This window comes from Uranotaenia lowii, chromosome 1, assembly GCF_029784155.1.
Source record: "Uranotaenia lowii strain MFRU-FL chromosome 1, ASM2978415v1, whole genome shotgun sequence".
Lineage (NCBI taxonomy): Eukaryota > Metazoa > Arthropoda > Insecta > Diptera > Culicidae > Uranotaenia > Uranotaenia lowii.
Window position 1 is genome coordinate 170,509,234 of NC_073691.1, and position 26,025 is coordinate 170,535,258.

Below are 26,025 nucleotides of genomic sequence, written 5' to 3' on the forward strand. Positions count from 1 at the left end.
TTGCATAACCACAGGGGCTGAAAAACTAGTTTTTTACACATTTTTTAATTTTTTTCTAAGTTTTGAATCATGTTTAGACTATCTCATAGCTATAGATAAATATATAATTTGTTAAAATTTTTCTACTGTAAACGGAGATATTTCAACTATTTCAAATACTAAACTCAGTTACATATTTGTCGATTTGTTGTTATGTTTTTTTTTCAACCCTTCCTTTTAGACGAAGTTTATGTTTCGTCTCTTCTACCTAACCAAGTTTATTATTTTCTCTCGAAAATCAACCCTGTATAGTTGTAACTTTTAGACCAAACTGTCAATAATTTTTCATGAAGCATTCATTTAAAAATTGTAGCTTTAAACAATTGCTTATCAAACAGTTGCCGTTAATGTAGATTGTAAAATAAACGTAGTTTTAACAATAGTGCACAAAAAGTAACTTATAAACAATGTTTGGAATAGTTTTATGCCAATTGAAGTGAACTCCGTATAAAGGCGGGTTTGGGCTTTAGCGAATTGATTAAATAAAATAAGGTCATAATTCCAAATTTTATTTATAATTATCGATTGAAATAGTGTGCATAATTCTAATCATATCGCCCTAGTAGGGCGGCCCTACAACGTTTTATTTTGTTCATGAACACTCAACAGCAAGTTTAATACTCAGGTTATGTTGGATGGTCCAAAATAAGTCCCTAAGAAATTAAGTAGGACCTATTTTCGACATGGGTCGAATGCGATTGAAATAAGTTTTTTTTGTTCTTCGAGCTTGCAAACTAGTTTTCAAGTGTTTTATCACAGCTGTGAATATGTTTGTAGTTGTTAAATTCATCACAGTTATTCAGAAAACTTCTTGGAAGTTGACTCCAATAACGGCACGTCCTCTTGAAATGGGCTTGATTAGGCTCAACTGTGGAAAATCAAAACTTTATTTTCAATTTTCTATCCCTTACCAGCTTATTTAAATGGAATATTAGATATGATTAGAATCATAAGAAGAAGCTTTTACTATATTTGTTCAAAATTTCCATGATCAACATGATTTATGAGAGAAAGATTGGAAAAAAGCTCAAGGTGGTCCAAAATATGTACCCGGTCAAAAATAAGTCCGTTACCCTACTTCGTTTGAATAACAATGCGCCAATCTCGTTCTCAATTCATGAATGTGACCTCTGTATGTGAGGTTCGCAAAGAGGCTAACTCCCCTCGATCGTGTTCATTCGGAGGAAATTGTGGCGCGTAACGAAATGGCGAGATTGGTCAACCAACAACCTGTATTTAACAACTAACCTCACCTACCTACTGTGGTGCTTTATTCTAGGTTGGTCGAGGGGAACACGTCGGAAGAATCGTCACCGGAAATGGCAAACGGAAGTGAATTAAGTTTGTTTTCGCTAAGTGGTTTTCGAGAGCCTCTGAAAAAAAAATTGACTAGAGAATTCTAAATTTTTGTTGTAATCAAAGATGGAAGCATATCTATTTGAAAATTCTTCGAGGAAATTGTCAAACATTTTACTCTATAAAGTCACATCAATCAAATCGGCCCGTCAATTGAAGGCGCGTGTCTCCGACCGAACGCATCCAAGGGTGAATCCTTCCGGTCGGCACCTGGCCGGGCCCGGTCCATGATGATTTGTCATATGTGGTCAGTGAACCAGTGTGTGTCTCGACGCCACCATAAGTCACCCAAACATCACTCGAATCAGTTTTCCAGATGATGAGCAAAGATCTGAACCGTGCTAGGCTTTAATTAGCGTGTCATTGCTTTTCCAGGGGGCGCAAATCACGCTGCACGTGCTCCACCTGATAATTGAGACCCTCTGGATTCAAGTTCTGCGGGTCTGTTTCGTCAACATTAGCGCCCTCATCATAATCATTAGAGAGCACGTGGGCATCGGAATGACGTCGTTCCACCTGGAATGCTCAGGTTGTTCTACATTTAGTCCGAAAGTTGCCTTTCTATTTTAGAGCAGAAAAAACGTACACTGAACTTTAGTGCCGCGAAAATGAACCATCCCGGCCAATGATGCGCAACATGTTTTCCCCCAAAAGTAAAGTTTGAACAAAAAAAACTCGAATGACGGCCGAAAACTTTTCACACAAAATGGGCTGCAACATTTCATCACCGAGCTGTAATTGTTGCCAAGACAGGGACAAACAAAGAGTTCTTGCTCGTGCCCAAAATTTAATGGATTATGTTTTTCAACTTTCGGTAGTACCTTATTTTGTCCAAACATAGACAACTTGTAATTTACAAGTTCAAGCTTTCTGATTGAAATAGTAGTTGTTTTAATATGATAAATGAGTTGTTAATCTTGAGAATTCAGTTTGATCAGGTTTAGAAAGAAGTATCTTTACCAAAATAGAAAGTAAGACCTGAATTAAAAAATTCCCACTGAGAACCTAGAATAATTCGTGGATTTAAAATTTTCGTTCTGAGGGCTCAATACAAATATGAATTCACAACAGACAACTTTTATTCCACGGAAAAAGAAAGATGAGGAAAAAATTGACAAATTTTAATAAATTGCATAACTACAGGGGAACTTGGCTTTCTGTACTTTTCGGTTGTAGTTTTTCAACACGTCAACCATTTTCAATAAATTTGAAACATCAAAATTGTCCCATAGCTTTTATATATAAGTTTTGTTAAAATTGTTCCAATTTTTTTTATATTTTTTGACTAATACGAAAAGTAAACTTTAAACAAATTTTGATTTGTTTTCGATTTTTTTGCAACCCCGCCACTAGGCGGGATTTATGTTTAATCTCTTCATAACGGTTGTTACACTAAAACTAGGGTTGTTATCCGTCCCGCTTTTTTAGGAAATGTCCTGCCGTCCCGCTTTTCTCTCAAAATGTCCCGCCTTTTCCTGAGAAAAAATTTGTGGTAGACACAATCTTCTCCGATTCTTCCCTTCAAAATAGTTGGTCCGAGCTTGATGAAAAAAAAAACGCTTCTTATTAAATCTCTCCTCGATCATTTTCTATTCCTGTCATTGTTTTCTAATCTTTTTTTTATCCATTTATGATTTTCAGAACTAGAAACTTTCTTTCTTAAAGAACATGACATTCACCGATAAGGCTATAAAAATAAATAGGTTACACTTTCATGAATTTTCACTATCTTACATTGGGAAAACCTGAATTTAGCCTCAATTTATATTCAATGGTTTAACACAGAAAATCATTCAAACATAATGTTTTTTGTGTTTCCTTTTCTCAAAATTAGCAGCATTTCCAAAAATTTAAAATAAGCAGCAAAGTTAAATAACTCGTTTTGTTTGGCATTTGAGGTTGCCAAAATATTTTCCAGACATATCCGGACCGGGTGAATATGAACAATTTAATCCTAAAACCGGGCATCTTATTTCAAAATTTTCAACCCAAAATCTGGCAAAATTTGATCAAAACCATGGCATTATTCAATAAAAATCAATAAGAATACACTTGAAAATATATTTTTACATCAAAACAGCTAATTTTAGATCTTATTTCAGGCTTCCGAAATACTGTTCATGATTATTTAGATTGCTCAAATCGGGATCAAGGGATCGTTTCTGGACGCCAAAATAAAAAAAATAGATGCTCACTTAATTTTTTTTATCAATTTTGAAAATAAAATGAAAAAATCTGTGCCAAATCCAAGCTTTTTTTCTAGAAAATCCGGGCAACTGGCCGGAGCGAACTTTTCCTCAATTTCTTGTCAAATATTCGTTCAGGCAAGCCCGGCAATCTGGCAAGCATATCTTCGCATCACCGTAAAATTGGGTTCACTTAAGCGTCCTTAAACACGTTCATCGCCACGCTCATTTTTTAAACCAGTGATGCCACATTAAAATCGGTATTTTCAAACCCAAAAAAATCTTTTTTCGGTATAAAAATCCGAAAAAACTATATGAAAATCGGTATTTTGGAGTGGTTAACAATTGGTTTTCAGTTGTGATTCCGAAGTTCAGTAACCCTACCGAAACCCAATTTTCAATTCTTTTTTTTTTATATTGCTGTCGTATATGAGAATTCTAGGTGAGTTTTTTTCACTATTGTTTATACATTTTTGATTACATTTTGAAATTTCTAAGATTTGTTTATTAAACATTTCTAATATACTTTCTTCTTAGTTACTTTTTATTTTAAAATCTTGGCACAAGTTTGCAATGATCTTCATTATCGAAAAAAAAACATATATTTTTGGATGAAACATTCTTGTTCTTGTATTAAAAAAACAAACTCCTAGGTAGTTAGATTAATTTTTCCTAGCTACCTTGACGCGATTATAAATATCATTGTTTTTCAAATTGTTCCATGAAAAAATATTTCCTAACTAAAACTTTTTTCGTAGATTTCTCTTGAATTGTAGGACTATCAAAAAGAAAAATATTTTTTATTTTAAAATTTAAGAGCTACTCGATTGGAATGTTGAAAAGATTAAATGCCATAAAATGTTTAAGGATCAGAGGAGCTGAAAATCTCCAAACCAAGAGAAAAAAAATTTGTTTTGTAATCGCTACACGATCCCTAAAACCTTTAATTACTTTATCAAAAACGCTCACTCAAGAAAACTTTATTATAATTGTGCTTGAACAATCGTTGAGTATATTAACTTGCTCCAAATATCATTTAATTAGACTTAAATTTAATAGAACACTCAATATTTTCGAAAGCCTTGCTCAGACTAAAAAATATTCTATATTTTGTTTGTGAGTTTTACAAAAATCTCAAAAATCGGTATGAAATCCTGTCAAAAATCGGTATTCGGTATAAACAGATTCTTGGTCGAAAATTTAATCAAAAATTGGTATAAATACCGATAAATCGGTACATGTGGCATCGCTGTTTGAAACGTGTGGCTAAGCTGAACGGCTAACTTGAGTTCTTACACTCTAACGCTCTCTTGAGCGTCACACGTTTTTGATGTGACGGGGCCTAACAGGAAATACACCCGTCACCCGAATATGGGTCCCATGGCGACGAATGTGTTAAATAAGTTCTAGCGATGTTAAAAATTTTCTATCGAAATATACATTCTTTAAGTTGTTTCCAAATGATGACGGCTCAATATTTTTCTTCGGAATCCTAGCAGAATCTCTTTAATTTAAAGCTCAAAGATAAAGGAATTCCGGATAAAATAAAACAGGGGTATCGAGCGAAAAGAAAAAAACAATTTTAAATCAAACAATGAATGAATGGACGATTTAAATAAAATAATCTTGGTAGATGATCAAAAACGGCTGTTTTAAAATATAAAAACTTCTATCAAATTTGGGATTCAAATAGCTTTGAACTACAACATTTTCAACTGAAGTGTTCGTAGTTTACAAAGATGGAAGTTTTCTTGAGAATGAAATCTTTTTAAACAAATTTACTTTATCGATATTTTATAACTTTCTATGCACTAATTCAGCTGAAGGAACTTATACATATTTATGTATAGAAATGGACATAAAAATTAGGTTTTTAAGAGTTTCCAAATTATCCCGCTTTTTTCAGCGATGTCCCGCTTTTTATTCGAGAAATGTCCCGCTTTTTTTCTGAACGTATTTGGTAACCCTATCATAAAACTAACTGTCAATCCTTTTTTAAGATCGCAAAACTTATGGATCAAGGATTTTTGAGGCTACCTATTGTCGTGATTTTACAAATCTCAATTCAGAGATTCACTTCTACAGTGTTGCCGAATACAACTATTATTTTATTTTATTTTTTATTAAATTTGATTTATTTTCTGCATATCCTGCATCTCATCCCTACATTCCTTCTCACCTCTATTCTTATTCAAAACTTTTTACGCGTCGACTTTGTTTGTTTGCCTTTAGAACAATTTTTTTTACTATATATCCTTAATTTTTATTCCATATTCCACATCTTTATTCTCCATCCTACAAATTTCATTTAATTTCTGCTTAAATATCATCTCATCACTATCTACATTCCTTCTCAACTCTATTCTCAATAGAATCTTTAATTTACAGACTTTTGTGTTTCTGAAATACAAATTTCTGTATCCCAAATATCTCATCCGAAAATCCGCTTCAAAATCCATTCCGCCTTTTTCCACAGGGTGGCCAAATCAAAACTAACAAGCAGCAGCTTTGAAAATCTGCACTTCCTAAGCAGATTCCGTCTTTTTTCACCGGGCGGCCAAATCATAACAAACAATTAGCCGCAACAGTCCTGAAAATCTGTGCTTCCAAAGCCATTCCGTATTTATCCACCGGAAGGCCAAATCAAAATAAACAATCAGCAGAAGCTACCTGAAAATCTGCGCTTCCGAATCCATTCTGCCTCTTTCCACCGGAAAGCCAAATTATAACAAACATAACAGAATCAAAACAATCAAAACAATCAGCAGCAGCAGTCTTAAATATCGCCGCTCCTAACGCCAATTCCGTCTTATTCCACCGGAAGGCCAAATCAAAATAATCAGCAGCAGCAGCCTTAAATATCTGCGCTCCTAACGCCAATTCTGTCTTATTCCACCGGAAAGCCAAATGAAAACAATCAGCAGCAGCAGTCTTAAACATCTGCGCTTCTAACGCCAATTCCGTCTTATTTCACCGGAAGGCCAAATCAAAACAATCAGCAGCCTTAAATATCTGCGCTATTTGTGCTTACTCTACTAACCACGTCATTGTCGTTATTTTACGACTCTCAATTTAGAGATTCACTTCTACACGTTTGTCGCTTACAAGAATAGATCAATGACTGACTTTGTTTTGTTTGTTTGCCTAGTGTTGCCAAAATAGCAAACGTTGCCATACTTATTTATTTCATTTTATTTATCTTCAGTGTTGCCGAATACAACTATTATTTTATTTTTAATTAAATTTGATTTATTTTCTGTATATCTTTCATCTCATCCCTACACCTTTATGATAATTTTTAAAAAATTAGGTCCATTTCCAGTTTTCTTAAATTTTTAATCTTCTCTTAGCTGTAGCTATTGAAAACTGCTTGCAAAACAGACTTAATTAGTATAGATTGTTAGATTAAAATGTTATGGAACATTCTGCGCAAAAAGTAAGTAAATATAATACATGGCTGTGGTTGAATGCTATTTCAGTAATCCCCGCCTAAAACAGGAGTTGGGTTTTATTGGGTTCCAATTGATTGTGTTGCATAAATTTTGGGGTTAAGCAATCAATAAATTTCTCGATACTTTTTCCAAGACTTTGTAAGTGAAAGTAGGGAGCATTTTCACAAAAAAAATACAATTTTTTGGTCCGAGTGTAGGGAGAAATTCTTGTCTGTTTATGATTAGTTCTGAAGCTTTGTTTTTTATTGAGTGTTTTGTGTGAAAACTTCAAAGGAAAAAATCGAATAAAAATTTGGTTATCTAATTTTTCCGAGTAGTATTCATTCATTTCTATCATTTTCAACCGAAGCAAGGGTCGTTCTTTCGAGTTTCCCGATTTCGACATAGGCATCGCTTGACTCATAATAACTCCACGAAAAATTGACGCATTTTATGAGGCACAAACTAAATCAATTAAGATTGCAATTGCGAAGGTAGAGTGAAGTTGGCATCGTTTGTTTTTGTTTCCGCCAAATCGTGGCAACAACTTTTCCCTACACGGATGCGCACATGTGTCATCAATCGTTATCTTGAATCAGATGGGTGCATGGATGTAAACAGTAATGTAGCCTTTCCGGTAAAAGTTCGCCAATTGAAGTTGTTTGCAGTAGGTTTATTTTAATGGTTTGGCGAGGATTTTTTTTTCTGAAACTCATGTCTTTGTCGATTGCTTGAAGTTTTCCGGGACCATTTCTCTAGGGTTGAGGTTTAGGAAAAAAAAAGTACATACACACACACCTTTCGCCAATCAAAATGTGCTCATCAGAAAGGTTTCGGCTCAAGGAAACATACCCATCAGTGTGTTATTTTTACAATCAGAAAGCGAAAAAAACACCCTTACCGCTTTTGACTTTTGGAAGTTTCAGCCATGGATTTCAGATGGGAGGAGGAAGGTTCCGTGGAGTAGGCGAATGTCTTTCCCGGGAAATCGCGAAAAAGAAATTCAGCATATAGTACATCGCTAGAACAGCCATCAGAAATGTGCATCATCGGGTAGGTTGCATGTGCCGTCAAAATGCAGAAAATAAAACACCTCCAATTGCCCCGAAGAATTCGCAAGCAATTGAGGCCAACTTTTAGGCGCAAGAATTAACCCTTTCCCTGCACAGTTTGATTTGGAAAATGCACTTCCCTTATTGTTAGGGGAAAGTTCTTGTTGGAAGAAAATGCAAAAAAAAATCGATCGAGTTTTTTAACCCGCTTGAATTTTTAAACTTTCCCAATTTTGGGCAAACTTTCCGTTCTGAATTTTACCACTACCTATAATCTTCCGAAGTAATTGTCTTATATTGTTACACGGTAAATGAGCCTATCTTTAAAAAATCCTTCTGCTTTTTGATTTGTTAATTTTTTTTTAATGGGAAGATTTTAGTTTATTTTATCAAAATTTGAACTTTTTGGAAATGAGTGGAAACATTCTTATTTTCAATCGGGGTTTAAAATATACAGAAATGGGTTCTTCACGACAATAAAGAACATAAACTTTGGTGTTGATGCATGTTTGTTAAATGACGGGGTGTTATGCCAAGAAATATAAGACATCAGAAAAAAACAACCCCACAAACCGGATATTCGTGTGCGGTATATTGCGGTGATTGGAAGCGGAATACGAAAAAAAAATTGTTTTCTCGAAGAATGAACCTGGAACACATGAACAATCATCACATTTGGTGGGATCGGAAAACGGTGGGTGGCGTGCAAATTTTTGGTGTGTTTTTCGCCGGTTAAACAGACACCAGGTTTCGCCAGCAGACGTCCGGAAAACTAGGTTTGGTTTGGGAAAATAAAAGAAATATAAACTTGGTACAGAAACTTAAGACGTCCCGTGGCATTTAATTGGAAAACGCCATCAATCACCTGTCAACACTCGCTCCCGCCAAACGGGTGTGATTTGGTGAAGAAACCTCCGAAATATTGGGAAAACCGACAGTTGGTAAATTTTAAGTTATTTCACACCACGCGAATGCTCTCGAGTACGCTAATACTTGGCTGGGGTCATCAATGTACTGGAAAAAAAATCCGTTCCCTGGAACAAAATATGCAATTTAAATCACTTACCTGGCGTTGTGGTAGGCAATTTTCGGGCAGAAGTCGAGTCGGTGTATTTTGTGGGAATATCTGTAACAATCGAGAAACAGTTAGTATCTAGTGAAACGACAGGATCTAATCTGTGGAAGTTTTGAAGGATTTTTTTTTTCCAAAGAATAAACAACTTAAAAGACAGACGTAAATTTTGGCTACGACGCGGTTTTTTTTTTCTTTTTTTCCCCCATGAGCTTCTGTTGTCCGAAAGCCGAAATGTGGTGTAACAGTTTTTCTTCCTAAGCTGAAACTTTTATTTCTCTGCTCGAGTTCGAATGAACGGGTTTTGCATGTTATCCTCCCATAGGCGATCTTGATTGTTGGAAAAGTCTAATTGGAATCATGTTGAGCGTGATGCGCCCAATTGGAACGGCGTAAGTAAGTTAGGCAGAATTAGCAGTCAGGCGCGCACTCTAGCGGGCAATAGCGCAAGCATTGGTGTTTCCTGTTGGAGTGGGTACAGTGGATTGCAGCGATGCGGGCGTTTAACGCATTGAGTTCGATCGTTCTTGTTTGAATTTAATAAATTCAGTTGGATAATATATTTTTTATAGAAACTTCGTTTCTTCGTTCCGTGAAATGTTTCTATGTAAAATGGAATCATTCTTTCAAGAATTTAAAATTACTGATTGATTGTGTTGATTGCATTCGATGAAAAGTTTTGAATAGTTTTCAACTTCAATTTTTGTTCCAGCCTATGCTGATCTCGTTGCCAAAATGTGAATTTCGATTTGGATTCGAAATGATTGAATTTTAATTTCAAGTCGTCACAGCTTTATTCTCCTGTTTCAGTTATATTTATTAGTTCAAATTATGAACGCATGTCGGATCATTTCGAAAACAGTCGGTGAGTTTGCAGCGATGCTGTTTGTCAGAACCAGCAGAAAACGGACCAAAATCGCCAATTAAATCGACCAAAATTATCAACCATGGTTTTTACTCTTCTAACCAACTGTTACGATACCCTTTTGGAGCATTCCCGGTAAAATTTCTCGTCAAATGATCAAATGGTTACAAATTTTCGCCATGTAGTAGATAGTAGAACAACTATCATAACCTTTGAACAAACTTTGCCAAAACAACTGGGTGTTTTGGTTTGCACCGCGCCATCAAAGATCGCAGAAAATGGACGCGTTAATTAGTTATTAGTTAGTGGAAAATTCAATTCCCTACAAATGCTTGGTTCTGATTTCCGCCAATCAGATTATTAAAAATATTATAAGATATCTAAATTTCCTTCAGAATTAAGAAAATTTAGTCGAATTTTTAAAGTTTGATTTGTAGAAAGCAATTGCATTATCAATAATGTTGAAGGAAGATACCTTAATGAATGATATAGCAGTAGACTGAGTCGATTTGGGTTCATTTTCTAAATTCTCAAACCCTGGGATCTAAAAAGCTTAATTTTGGTTGAAAACTCATCCTTGATTTTTTGCATAATTTTCAAGAAACGTTTACATACGTAAATTTTAACTTTTAGGATTGTATGGGAAAATTGTATATTTTGATCGAAAAAATCAACATAATTTTTGTTTCTTCCGTGGAATCGAACCTGCTAATGGGCTTTGTGCTAGTTTATAAATTTTCAAAGTGAATTCTCCGCTGCACAACTCTGTCCTGAACCGTACCTTCGGATTTTATTAGACAAAAAAGTTCTTAATAAGGATATATCTTTTGGCATTAAAGTGGAATCAATTCAACTGACATCACTGAAGGTGCCTAGCGAGGTAATACATGACTACTTTTCAAGAAATACCTCGCAGTGATGTCAATTGAATTGATTGTTTTTCGATACTAAAAAACTTACCCCTATTAAACAGTTATTAGCTCACAAGCTACGCAGTCACGATTCTCGACAAAGTTGTTCAGCGGAGAATTTCTTTTAAATGATTTACAAATTGACACAAAACCCGTTAACAGATTTGAGTCCACAGCAGAAACAAAAATGTTTCGAACAAAATATACAATTTTCCCATACATACCTCAATGTTAAAATTAACTTATGTGAACGTTACCCAAAAAATTCTGCAAAAAATTTTGGATAAGTTTTGAACCAAAACGAAGCTTTTAAGGCCCCAAGGTTTAAGAAATTCAAAAATGACTTCAAATCGACTCAGTCAACTGCACATTCTATTTGAACCCTTTATTGCGAAGCTAAACAGAAATAAGAAAAAAAAGAATCATTTTCATTTTTCCGCATCTATTTCTTGTTCTCTTCAAAAAGTTATGATCTAAACTCAAGCAAACAATTGTAAACACACAAAACAAGTTTGGCTCCTTAAAGCCTCAAAGTTTAAACCGTTTCAAATAAAGAATTCACAAAGAAAGGTAATTTTTCCCGAGGAACTGAGACAAAGGGAGAAATACGTCAATGAGCACACAAGCTGCGCTGCCAAAGATTGAAATTGTGGTAGGGTAAAACTGTACAAAACGCACCAGCTAAGCATAATTGCTATTTATAGCGATACCAATCATTTAAGAACCAAGTTAAGAGTTGACAACAATTCAAGGATGAAATCTACGTATTATCGAAAAGAAAAAATATGATAAAAACTCGATTTTGACTATATTTTTGTAAAAAAACTAAAACAGCCAGAAAACAAACCGCGGGGTAGAACGCCAAAACTAGTGGACAGAACGCACCAAACAGGAAGGGTGGTAAGAAATAGAACAATGATTATACGGAATGTAATTATTGAAACACCAAATGTTTAATTACATGTTCATCGTAGTTTTGTAAACTACTATTTTTTGGCTAAAAATCATTTAGTATTGCTAAACTGATCGAAAATTTCGCTTTTCAAAATACACTTTTTAATATACTTATATATAAAACGCCTTCAAGTAGGCAACGAAATTCAATTTTTTCGACTGATATAGTGATATCGCGACAAACATGGCGGCCGATAATTTTTTCGAATCGAATATTGGTGCACCGTTTTAACTCGAACAAGGACGAAATTTGTTATAATTATGCAATGTTATCGTCATTTGGGAGTCAGCAAATAAAAAGAAAGGCATTTTGTTTTGATATTCGGGTTTTGTCAAAAGTTAATAGCATTCAAAATTGGAGCGTAAACACGTGGTCTTGTGGGCATTCTGCCCCAATTTCCATATGTTTGATTTTGGATAAAATTTGTAGGAGATTAATAAAATACAACAATATATTTGGTCGCGATTCGACCAGACCGAACTGAACGCCATAAACTTTATTTCGAGAAAATCGAGTTCGAAGTTCACAGCCCTACCAATTGATACCATTTCATCAGATATCTTATTTAATCATTTTACCATCACATTTAGACTCTTACAAAGCCATCGAGGTTATACTGGTCGATTTCTGATTACACATCAAGCAGAAAACTGAACTTTAACAGCATTATGTTTGCACCCAGTTCACTCTGGTCGAACAAAAATGTTTAAAAATTTGTCATGCACTATCATTTGACTGGGCAATTTGTTCTAAACGAAGGAGCCTACTTATAGGCGGTTTACAAGCAGCACCCAACGAGTATGGCTGATGCTTGAAAAATGTTTTTTTTCGTTGAGTCAGAGTGAACCGAGCCATACAAATTTCGCACTTTTGAAAAGCGGAATATCTGTGATTTTAACTTACCGGTTGCGTTCTGAACGACAGTAAGCAATAAAATAAAGCATCTTTTATCGTTAAATATCAAAAATCTTAACATTCCCTTAAGTAAATTGGAAAACAAAATTTAAGGGATTCGGTTCAGTCTGGCTGAACGAGATTTTAATAAATGTTAACAATCCGCAACATGAAGTTTTTAGCTACGGGAACGTTTTTTACCATTTAATTTATTGGATATTAGTTCCTGACAAACCGAAGAACTGTTTTGAAAAGAAAAAAACCAACACTTATAAGCTTATATTTCGCACAAAATCAGTTTCATGACCAAAACATGCTTTTCATCTTCACCTTAAAAGCTGGCTCTCAGTTCACTTTGGCGCAATGCATTTTTGCCATTTCCACTGTCTGCAACATTGAAATTTTCTAATAAAATCAGTAAAAATAGTAGAAATGTTCTGATTTTCATTGGATAGGTAGTTTATCATGTTTCCCATCCGTTGCAATAGATAACTCCATTTTTTTCAAATTGGCGTTCAGTTCGGTCTGGTCGAATTGCGACCATTTATAGTCTTCCGAAAAAGCACATGAGTGGTAAAACGATAAGCTGTAGTTTGGTCAGATTGCGCAGGCTGTTTTACCATAAAACCTTATATGTAACTTATGAAAAATTACAAGTTTCACGCTGATTCCATTAATTCCTCTGTTTCTATGAACTAAAGTAGATTTTGTGAACTTTTTATCTATTGAATGATAAAAAATCTTGTTTACTACAATAAAAATGAAGAAAAACATCATTCGAAGCCATAGGTTAGTGAATATTTGAGAAAGAATGACATGGGCCATTTTACCCCGCTGGTGCGTCTTGTACAGTTTTCCCCTAATTTGTGTGAGAAAGTGAGAAGGTTTGAGTTAAAATGAGAGAAACCAGTGCTCAGAGAAAGAGAGAGAGAGAAAATATGTGAATTTGTGCAATTTGTGAAGTAGTTGTGGAATTTTGATTATTCCCATCAGCGTTGCCACATAAAAATCTGTATTTTCAAGCTAAAAAATCATTTGAATCTGTATAGAATCTCAAAAATCTGTATTGCAATCTGTATCGCTCATTTGGATGCAGAATGTATCAAAAAGGGAGGAAGGAATGAATGATAAACTGATTGAAACATGAATTCAATAAGTTAAGTAAATAATTAACTCAATAAGAAAATTGGGTTACCAGATCGTCCGGATTTATCCGGGTTTGCCCGGATATTCAAAACAAAATCTATGAAAAGTCTGGTCCGGCCCAGTTGCTTGGATTTTATTTAAAAAAGCCTGGATTTATACACTTTATTTGCCTAGTCAAACAAAAAAAGCAGACTGTGCTGTACATTTTTTATATCTTGCGTCCAAAATGAATTTTTTTGAGCAAGTTTTATAAAAAAAATATCACGAAAAATTTGTTTGGAATCCTTAAATACTATTTATAATTTGCTGAAGAGTTTTGTTAATTTTTTTAAGTTTTTTTTCTCTTGATTTTGGTTGAGTAACTCTTGAGTTTTGACCAAATTTGCCCGAATTTTGTTCGACAATTTTTAAATTAAATGCTCGAATATTGCCAGGTTTTTAGATAAAATAGCCCGGATTTGTTCGGCCCGGACACGTGCTGAAAAAATTCTTAGTTTAGGCTGATTTGGTTTAAACTGGCCAATTTCATACATTTGGTTGGTCCCCTGAAGCATGTTTGGCCAAGATTTTCATCAAACGAGCCTCATTTTGAAGCTTGTGGACAATAGAATATCTTTTGCATTTTGAAAATTTCGTATCTTGATAAAACCTGTATGAAAAATCTGTATTTGTAGTAACGCTGTTGCCACAAAACATGTATTTTCGAGGCAAACAAACTTTAAAATCTGTTAAAAAATCTGTATTGAAATCTGTATTTAAAACTGGGTTACTTTTTTATTGCTTCATAATTCCTTTTTTATAAAAGATAAAAAGAAAAAAAAAATAAATGGAAAGGTTTTCTACATTTTTGAGGTATCATACGGCATTTTTTTTTACTTTTTAAATAAATTTTTTTCTCCCGAGTTCTGCCTGTTTTGAAAAAAGTATATTTATTTTTGGATTTCGAAAAATTGAGGAGAATTGCGGTCCACCAAATCGAAATTGAATAGATAACATACAAAGTTTATGAGTTGACCGAAAACTGAAATGTCAAAATTAATTTAATTATTTTAAAGCAATTTCAGACGTGTAAATAAAAAAGAGAGTTGTGTATGATCAAACAATTCCTCAAACCTGTCTCGCGAACGTTTTGGCAAAATTCTTTATATATGATGGAGACAATATTTTTCATAACTCTCCATTTGACATAGAAGAAAACTTTACAGATAGGAAAAACGTATTTTCGTTCTGACTGTGTATACAAACATAATTGGCCCAAGATACCCCACAAAATATGGCCCACGATTCTCCACAAGCTAAGATTAGCAAATTAACATACATCTTCGAAAAATTTGCCATTATTCATAGCTTTCAAACACTACATTCATAATTCATAAATTCTAATCATTTTCTGCCATATTATACCATAACCATTTCAATTTTCTTAGTTACTGAGAACAATTTATGTCCTAAGCCAAAAGTCTGGAATTGTCTGGAAGAAATGTCAAAAGTCTGGAAGTCTGGAATCCTGAAAAAATATCAGGCAAAAGTCCAAAAAGTCTGGAAGATCCAGAAAAAATCTGGAAGGTTAACATCACTGCACACAACTGAGATACTCAGAGTGGCCCACGTTTCCCCATGGCCCACGTTACTCCACTCTCCCTTATAAAATCTGTATATATTTGCAATTATCTGTAATCTGTAAATACAGACTCTTGATTAGAAAAACAAAAAAAAATAAATTACAGAAAAATCTGTATAAGTGGAAACGCTGCTTGCAACTGACATCATCGATAGCTTGATGATTAAGGGGTCAGTTGTGCAAGCGATTGCTATCGCGCATAATGATAAGTTGTCTCTTTGTATACTGTTCTAACTTCGGAAGCCAGAGGCATATCTAGGATACCACAGTAGGAACTTATAGCAGTTTCCGCGTATACACTGGAAAAAAAATTTCATAAAATACATACCACTTGAACAACAACCAGACGTACATGATGATGATGCAGATCACCAAATGCATCAATATTCTAATTTTGGTTTTAAATTTATTGCATACAATATGGGTTGAAAGCCATTTTCAAATTAAACAGGGGAACATCCTTTTAGGTGCCTTTGTCTCAATAACTGCTTTTAGAAGATTTTGAGGTCCTCAATTCGAACCATTTGAAAAATTTTGTATATCACCTCTAGTGTAGGTGTTAAAGCGTTTGAAAGTTTCAAAATAAACCAGTTTTGATTTGAATCATCGTTTCAGAGATGCAATGCTTTAGATAAAGTAAATTTCACATTTTTTTAAATTGAATTCAAAAAAATATAATTAGAATTTTTCTGGCTTAAATATCCTTTTAAATTCTCTAAAAATTCTCCATTTTTAACAAAACAGTAAAAAATATGCAGAAACAAAAATTCTTTAACATTTTTTTTATAATTACAAATTTGGACTCAGCGCCGCGCAGAAAATTAGTCAACATGAGCTCTTTAATTCTTTGCATCTCCGAAAAATGAAATTTGGTTGCCTCAAGTTATTTGCAGCTTTCAAACAGGTTACAATGTTTTTCGCTTAAATATCCTTTAAAATTTCCTCAAAATTCTCCACTTTTAACAAAACAGGAAAAAATAAGCAGAAATAAAACTTCTATAACATTTTTCTCACAAGTCAGAAAAACTCGTGGTCTTCGTGAAAGTTGAGCATTGAATTAAATACCGTCAATCAGGGCATCATGCAACACTTTTCAACTTCTATGGCTTCCAAAATAAGGTGGCCAGAATTTTTTCAGTACGTAACCTGGCAAAATCCGGACAATTTATTTCAAAATTTATGACTAGAAATCCGGGCAAATTTTGACAAAACATAGAAATTACTCAGAAAAAATCAAGCGGAAAAAAGTGAAATAAAAAAATGTTTTTCATTAAAAAATCGTAGTTTCATTTGTAAATCATAGGAACTTTAGGCTTCCAAAAAACCTTTCATTATTTTTTTTTATAAAACTTGGCCAAAAAATGTCGTTTTGGAGGCAAAAATTTAAAAAAAATTACCGCATAATTTGTTTTTTTTTTGTTAGATTTGTCAAATAAAGTGAAGAAATTCGGACATTTTTCGAGGAAATTTGGGCAACCAGATCGGGCCGGACTGTTCCCGAATTTTGTCCGGGTAATCTGGCAACCTTATTCTAAAATAAGGTTGTAAGAATTTTTTCTGCACGTATCCGGGCCGGAAAAACCGGGCAATTTTTATATAAAAACCTGGCAAAATCCGGGCATTCGATTTCAAATTGACGACCATAAATCCGGGCAATATCCGGGAAAATATTGTCAAAATTCAGAAATTCCTTTACAAAAATCAAGAAAAAACATGAAAAAAACTTTTTTTTTTCATCAAAATTCATCGATAGATTTTGCACTGTATTTAAGGCTTCCAAAAAACCTTTCATGATTATTTTTATAAAACTTGCTCAAAAAATTTCTTTTAGGAAGTTTTTGTTCTTTTTTTTTTAATTTGCCAAATAAAGTGAATAAATCCGGACAAAATCCGAGCATTTTTGAATAAAATTCGGGCAACCGGGCCGGACTGTTCTTAAATTTAGTATTAAAAATCCGAGCAAACCCGGATAAAACCGGACAATCTGGTAACCTTATTCTAAAAACTTGTTGTTATAATCGTACCCCTTGTATATCAAAAGTTTTAAGGTTGATAGAACATCGAATTGACGTAGTCAGAAAAATTATTGATTTCATTATTTATTTTTAAATTTAACTTGCGATTTTTACCCTACTAAGAAAAGGGGGTAAGTTGCAACAAACTTTGTTTTTCATGAAAAATCAAATGAAAACGTTTGAAAATTATAGTTTTTGATATATTTGTGATGTCATGACGCATAAAGCATAATTTTTGGTTGTGTTCGAATTAAATTTTACATTTTTTTTGTCAAAAATGATTTCAAAGAAAAAGCATAAGGGTGTTGCATTCATTTAGGGGTAAAAAATACTACCAAAAATTCTTCTAGCTGAAATCCTAAAAATTAACGTTTGGATGGATGAAATTTTGAAATTTTCAAACGCTTGATGCAAACAATAATATTTCAGCATATGGAAACGAGATTTAAAAGGTGAATTTTAGCCCAAGCTGATAACTGACCCAAGCAACCAGAATTCCCTTAAAAAGGTTCCTTAGAAGCTTAATCAGCTCTCGTTTGTGTCTGAAGAGAATGCTAATCAGCACAAAATTTAAGTTCTTAAAGCTACTTTCAAGTTCGTTTAGTTGACTGTAGAGTATTTTTTCAGCCTCTAAGAGAATGTCAAAAAACTTCTACGCGCCGAAAAAAAATCGGTTGACAGAATGCTCTAACAACCAGATGACGGATTGCTATAGTGCCGGTCTATCGTGGCCTTTCTCATTGATTTTAATTATATTGTTTTGATTACAAAAGCTGCTTACGCCTAGAGAATTGAACAGCTGTTCTCTAGGTTGCAATGAAACTCACCAGCCTCTCGACCAATCCAGCAATAGTTCATTGCCACTGTTATAATGAGTATTTAAACTTAATGTCATTTGAGATGATTGACTGGGTTGGTCAATAGATTGTACCTTATTTCGTTTAAAGGACTTTTAGTACACAATATGAATAATAACAAAAATTCGCATCATCAAAAATTTATTAGAATATTTTAACATTTATAAGAAATATTCGTAAAAATCTTGAATTCCATTTGTAAATATCAGTACAGATATAAACAAAACAAATACCATGAGAAGAAATTGACAGACATTTTTGACATATCGCTTAGAATTCCCATATAGGTTCTTTAAAACGCCTTCAAGTAACTTAATGGTGCGTTTTAGAATGTTACGCGAACGTTATCGACCTTCTTGAAAGGAGTTCCATTAAAAGCGTTTAGAAGTTCCGTCATCGATAATTTAGCCTTTCAAAGGGCGATGGAAGTTCCTGAGTAACATTTACTTGGGGATTTATAAAAATTTTATTTAAAAAAATGGTAATTGTTCGCAAAATATTTTTACATCAACAGTGTTAGTATAGGATAATAAAAGCCATACATTGTTTGTAGGTGATATCATTAAGCCAATCCGTCATACTGGGTAAAGTATTTTAAGGCATCAAAAAAAGTAAAAATTGTTCGATTTTTTTTTAATTCTGTGAGAATTAAAAAAAATTAAACTTTTAAAAGATCGCAAAAACAAGAGCTGCTAGAATAAAAATACTTATTGCAAATTTGAACTCAGCGCCCCCAAATTATTCAATATTAACTCTTAATTTTTTTGTACCTCCGAAAAATGTATATTTTGTTGACTTCAGTTATTTGCAGCGGAAATACGCAAATTCACATGACTTTTGTTTTGCTGTGTAGGTCGTTTGTTATTGATCTTGCTCAAAGCTCTAAGTTCGAAATTTTATCAACGAGAATTTCAGGATAAATATTTTGATACTTTTCCATGAAAGACTGAGTAATGAGGGATGGAAGTTACATCTGATTAGAGGTAGGTACCAAAGAAGGTAAACAATGACATTTTTCTTGAAATTCATTGTGACCTTTTGCAATTAAAAGTTAAAATTTCTCAACCGAAATGAAAAAAAAAATATTCCCTAGAGGAAAAAAAGAGAAGTTACTAAAAATATACATATAAAAAAATAGAAATAATATGATGAGGATAAAGATCTAGCGTCAATTCGGTTTAAACTAACATCAAGCAAATTTGAACTACAACTCTATTTGACAAAAATAAAAAACCCAATCTAAAATACTCGAAGCTAAATACAAAAAATCAACAAAGACAACTGAAAAATGTTATGATATGTGATATAAACGAAAAAATAAACAAATGAAATTAAAATTAAAAATTTATTTACAACAAAAACATAAACTTAAGCTAACAGCCGAAACTTGTGATATAGCTCAATTGGCAAGCCAAGGGCCTCCTGAGCCAATGTCCGCGAGTTCGAGTCCAAGAGTAAACGTCGGATACTGTTGTACCGGATAAGTTTATCAATAACTGTCCGCCAAATAAAAAAATTGTTTTCAAGAACATCATTCCTGAAGGAGGCCAGCAAAACCCGTTATCCGGTTTGTTTTTCCCTTCCTTGCTCAAAACAATTTTCCTACATTCGCCGTGTATGTTTTTTTTTTCATTTTTCCTAACCTTTCGCCCGAGATTCTGTACTTAACGAAATCAACGACTATAGAAACAGTTCGAAAGGTCCGAAATTTACAACTGGTTGTTGTGGTTTTTTTTAAAGAAATTTTCCATGTTTTATTTTTTTATTAAAAATAAATCATAAGCTGATATTGATAGGGAGATTTTGTGTTTTATTTGGTTTTTGTTTTGTTGGTTTTCTTGAATGATACATCACCATATGTGATTCGTCCACACACATTCACATTCACTCACTCACTCTCCCTTTCTTGGCGCGGTGTGTGCGGGGAGCGAACGAGAGAAGGAGAGCGCGCGCGATGTTGCCACGCGCCCAAGTGTCACTGATTTGTGGAACGACAATTGGCGTCGTATTATCGGTTTGCTGATTTGCTTTGTACTATCGGCGTTTTGACTATTGGTTATCAAGTTTTTCTTGATCCCTCCGAGGAAAGGGATCGATCACAGTACGGGTAGAATCGGTTTCGTTTTCTTCGCTTCCGACGTTTGTGCCGTTTTCCGCTTTCGCTTTTGACTCTCCTCCTATCCAGTTTCCGCCTTTTCATACGCGACAAGTTCAAACGAGGGCAACACTGTTGCTGCTGGCAGCCCTGCCACCACCGGCCATTTTCGTCGCTGCCGGCCGAGATCGTGACCGACGAGAGATCGGTCGATAAAGAAGATCGACGATAGCGAGGATAGCGCGAAACGAAGTTTTTTATTAAAAATAATCGTTCGCGTTCGCTTTTGATTTTCGATATTATTTGCCGATTGAAATAATTGATTTGAGTAATCGGAGGGAGACTGCGAGGGATCGGATTGGGAAAAAGGATAGTTCAGGTTTGTTCTGTTGGTTTCTATTTGTACTGATTAGGTTGATGTTTGATTCAATTCTCTAGCTAGCTAATTAGGTGTGCGGTGGGTCGGTGGGGAATGGATTATTCGTTAGCAGAAAAGCTGTTAGGGATCTAGAAGGGAACAAGTGGTGTTTTGCTGCAAAAGCAAAAACTCGTACTTGCTAGCGAGAGCCTCGGGAAAGCGCATAAAGGGTTATGCTCTGCGTTTTTTTCCTGATGTATTCGCAAGTACATAGGAAACTGGTTAAACTAGAAGAGTGGAATCTGGGTACGGAAGTTGTTGTGGTGGGGAAATGTTGTAAAATTCTGTAGAGCTTTGAGATGGTTGTTTGCTATTCCACACATGTGACACACGTACCGGGGGTTGATAGAAAGAATACTTGATATATTTTTCGTTTCTCGTTTTCCGTTTTTTCTCAACTATCGCACATAAGCACTTTTCTCCGATGTGTTAGTTTCCGGTTTGGTTTGTTTTTTCCGCTTTTTTTTTCAATTCTGTCTTGGGCAGATTGGCGCAATTTTCACTTTCACTTCTATCTGTGTTTTTTTTTGTTTTACTTTGTCACAATATCTTCCGGGTCTCGAGAGACAAGCGGGTGGGTCACTTTCACTTTCTGTTTGTGATTTACCGTAATCCTGGCTTCTTTTCTATTCTTCGGAGATTTTCTTCTTGTGTTGTCTTCTTCATGTAGGCAAGTATTTTCACTGATCGGGGCTTCCACGCGTACACTTTCACTGATTTTATTGTTTTTTTTGCGGGGGACTTTTTCCAATATTATTTTCAAGGGTCAAAATCAGGTTTTTTTCTTCTTGTTATTTTCTTGCTGTACTTGGAACTAATTAGTCATCCAAGCCGATCGATTTCGGCTTGACACTGAACAGGCAAGATTCCTCGATTCCACGAGGGTAGTTCCTTAGTTTTAGCTTTTGGGGGACTTAGTCCAGTTTGTCCATCATGATTGCACTTTTAAAATTAGTGTCTTGAGAAAGTTAGTTTTTTGTTTATTCAAACGTTCATTAAAAAAACAGTTGCACTGTCAGTTTTTGGTTTCGGTTCAAGTTTCTTCTTATAACTTCGAGGCAATCGAGTTACACTCAAATGCTACTGATTTGAAAAAACTGTATCGTCGTGTCGATTAAGCTCAAACTTAAACTACTTCACTCAGACTTGATTTGTTGATGTTGTTGTATCGAAATTCTGGTTTTTTTTCTTCCTATTTTCACTCTCACTGGTCTTAGGAAACTCCCGCGTTCCGTTCGTCGGGAGTCGTGGGGATTTTTTGCAGTAGTAAAAAATGCGAAAACTAAACTTTAGGGAACTGAAGTCTGCTGCCGAAGTTTCACCTTTTTGCGGTAGCAGTACTCCATTTGTGTATTTGTTGTTGGGAGGATAAAACTTGTTTGATTATGTTCACTGTGATTAGTGTTTAGTACTTTTTTTTTGTTTATTTGGTTATGTTTGTTTTTGGTTTTCTATTATCTTCAACTATTAAGTTTTCTAGTCCAACGAGCGGGTCTGATTTGGCGGCACTTGGCGGGGCCATCAGTCGTCATTGTAGTTTTGTGACCATTTTGTCGTTTCACATAATTTTTCACTCATTTCTTTCGGATGACATTTTGCAACAATTTTACCAGCTTCCGAACTTTTTTCATTTTGTTCAGCACTGGTTTTGGTATTCAGCATCATTTAATTGTTTTTTTTTTTTTGTTTTTTTTTCTGTACCTCGTGTAGAAAGGCTTATATAACTTTCCAACACACTTTACAGTTAGTAGTCCCTTGGGTTAGATGGGCGCCCAAAGGTTAATGAAACAAGATGTTTTAGCTTATAAATGTTCGCTTTGCGGGAGAACATTTTACACACACTAGATATAGTCGTTTGGTTGGTTTTACCTGATCTGTCTTATCGACTAGAGTTTAGTTCAAACTTAAAATTCCAACTAAAGAACATTGTTCAAAGCAAGATCACCATATTGCCTTTGGTGGTAGATGGTAAGAACACTGGCCCGGTCACGGCAGAGTTGGCAGTTAGTCGTGGACCGGAAGTGCAGTAATCCTTGGCGATGTTATTTAGCAGACTTAGGTTACTGGAGGCCACCGGATGATCACAGGTGATGGCCATTGCGCGCAACACTTTTGTTTTTCTACGATTTAAATTTTCCACTTTAATCCTTGGTATTCAGCGATTCATACACGGATCTGATCCATCTCTTCTGGGTTGGTTAGGTTGATTCCAATCTTTCCGTTTGAGGCTGAGTGCAGATTGAGCTTGATTCGGTTCTATGATTTTGGTCTTGACGATTCTTGAGCACGAACTAGGTTGTTTATTTTTCCTATGACGAAGATGTTTTCCTTTAACGCGAAACTGTTTGATTTTATCGAAATACGCGGGTTTGGTTTTTTTTCTCTCGATTTTAACAATCACGATACTCGAGTTCTCGGTTCCGGATCGACGACACGTGTTAGTCCGAGGTTTGATTTTGGTATTTTAATTTTTTTTTCTTATTTTCAAGAAGTTGATTACCGGCCGTTTTTTGTATTCCGAGGTCCGAACCGTAAGAGAGTCGAGTTAGATGTGGTGCACGACTTTCTCCGGGGCAGCGATAATATGTAAGGACAACTCCTTGGTATCTCCGGCCGGCCCGAGACCAAACAACACACGATTGAGGAACAACGGAAACTAAACGCCTAGACTTTGATAGAAGGGGGTAGTAGGAGTACTCCTCGGCTTTGGCTTCAAGTTGGTTTTCGAGCGCCGGGTGTGTGGGTAAATATTTATTAAGAGAAGAAAATTACACTAAATTTTATATAGAGAAAATTTCTCGAAGGGGTGGTTTTTCCGTGGCTGATTTTCCAAGTTAAAGAATATATAATAATATATAAGAGGGGTAACTTGAGACGATAGTCCGATTTCTCTTGTGCTTCTCTGCGCTTTGGCTCCTTGCTCTTGCCTTTCGGTCACTTTGTATCTAACTAGAGCTATACACACTAAAATATATACACATCTGTGTAAAAGTCTATAAAGTCGGAAGTATTTTTGTTATTATTCTTTTTTTTTACGATGCGCGTGTGTGACCGAAGATGTTTTTAATTTTGCAGCAATCTCGTCCGACTTTTGGCTAACGACTGACGACGACTTGAGAATATGGGGAGCGCCAGCTTTCCTTCCTTAGAATTCTACACCTCACACTCTGGGTGAAAACTCCGCACCAGCTTCGCTCCGAATTTTCTCTCGCACTAGACATTTGCCGCTTATCATCATCACACATCCCGAGTACCAACAGGAATCCTACGGCAGCTCCCGAACACCCTCGCGCACACACATAGTCGCAAAAAGCCTCCTTCTACAAGGCTCAGCAAACACACACAAACAGACCCCAACAGATCCAGACAGAGAACCGCAAAGATAGAACGCATCATTCTCGTCGACCAACTTTCTCGACAACCCTCGGGAAAGTCCACCACCCTCTTGGGTGGTCAGCAACGCAAATCGTCTTGAACTCTCAGCTGCGACTTCACTCTCCCGACTGTTTATCTCTCTACTACTCTCTTAGCCTCGAAACGAAAATGCACACACACAAACCCATCCTAATTTCTCACGCACACCGACCCACACACCCAAACGCATTCCAATCCACCCCAAATTTTCACCACCTCTCCCACCAACACCCACCGGAAGCCGTGAAAAGTCTACCGAGCAATAACGAACAGTCCACATCTCCTCCATCCATTTCCACGACCACGCACCGAAAACACACAATCAAAGCTTTCCAATTTTAGGGGCGCTCATGCGCTCTGCAATCCATAATCAACCACTACTTTCTAAGCGTCATTCCCCCTCCCAACACGCCACAGTTCGCCTATATTTCCGAAAAGCACCTTCCACTATGTGTATGACACACGGCAGGACAATCCGGTTCTAATACAACTATGCGGCCTCAACTCCCCTCACTAACTCGGCTCATCATTAGACGATACCGGTCCAGCAGCAGCATCACAAGCTCACATCTGGAAAGTGGAAAACCCGCTCTTCTCTTGAATGTTTTATTCAAAGCACCCCTAGCTACCTCAAATCCGATCCCACAAAACAAAACCCATCCCGCGAGGACACGAGCACGGCCAAGGAAGTGAACCAGTGAGGGGGGAATCAAACAACCTAGCACGAAGATTCTTTCTCGGAACGGGATGCTACCATCATCAGACCGAAAGTCCGAAGAACCGGACCGAAGTAATTTTCCTTCGGAAAATCGAGATGCCCCGATGTCGGACCGAAGCTGGCCAGTTCGGTTTCTTAATCTTGCTGCCTCGCTCTTTACTTTACAGGAATATACCTCCGTCCGAGTCACCTTTCCACCTACAACCTCGATTTCAGATTTTTGTGTGTATGCGGGAAACAAGCTTCTCGGGCTTCGAGATTCAACCGGGCCAAGCCAAGTGCCAAGGAATATTAGGGCGCAAAAAAGCATGAAGAAAGTTTCCACCATCCTTCGGAGAAAGCTACCCACAGACAAGTAAAGTCCATAAATGAGAGGGAACCAAACAAGATAAAAAAGAACCCCTCCGAGTTTTACATAAGCGAACAACCTTAGCTTTAAAATGTGTAGCTGCACTAATTATTATAATACCAAACCGTTAGTGGAGGAAAAGCTCCTGCCAGAAGGCGTCCTGCGCGTCTCAGACAACCGAACGGAGCAAACCGAGCAAGAAAGTCTGGGCCGAAGATGCTTCGTCCGCCGTTCGTAGGACGGATTCCATCCAAACAGCAGCAGCAGATCCTATCTGTTGCTATGGTGGGCTCCGCCACCGAATAAGTGAAAGTGGCATTGTGGCCCCAATTTCTTACCATCTCCTTGTTCAATGTTTGCATTCATCAATGAACGGCATGGGGTCAAAAAAATCTTCCAATTATCGGGTGTTTAATTGATTGATTGCGATGTGCCGTATAGAGGAGCTTTTGATTGATGTATTCGTTTCGCTAGGCGATTCCAGTTCAATGTTATATGGAATAACAAGGCTACGAAGTAACTCGCTACGAGATCAATCAATAAGATTATGAATTTTACGTATTTTTGATAATTTCCAATGATTTACAGTGTGACAATAAAGTTTCCATAATTTCTCACAATATTTCCTCAA

At 35.7% G+C, this 26,025-nt stretch overlaps 1 protein-coding gene across 4 annotated transcripts in view; it reads right to left on the reverse strand.

Moving 5' to 3' along the window:
• Positions 1 to 26,025, reverse strand: part of LOC129749654 (homeobox protein prospero) — a 246,547-nt gene that overhangs the window by 203,737 nt on the left and 16,785 nt on the right. For 2 of the 4 annotated variants that reach the window (XM_055744929.1, XM_055744720.1), the window contains exons 1-2: positions 21,250 to 24,001; positions 9,131 to 9,190 (exon numbers count right to left, since the gene is read on the reverse strand). The gene's annotated coding sequence lies outside the window, so the exon portion shown is untranslated. Of the gene's footprint in view, positions 1 to 9,130; positions 9,191 to 20,254; positions 24,002 to 26,025 lie in introns of those variants that run through there. The other 2 variants (XM_055744782.1, XM_055744859.1) reach the window with 2 other exon arrangements.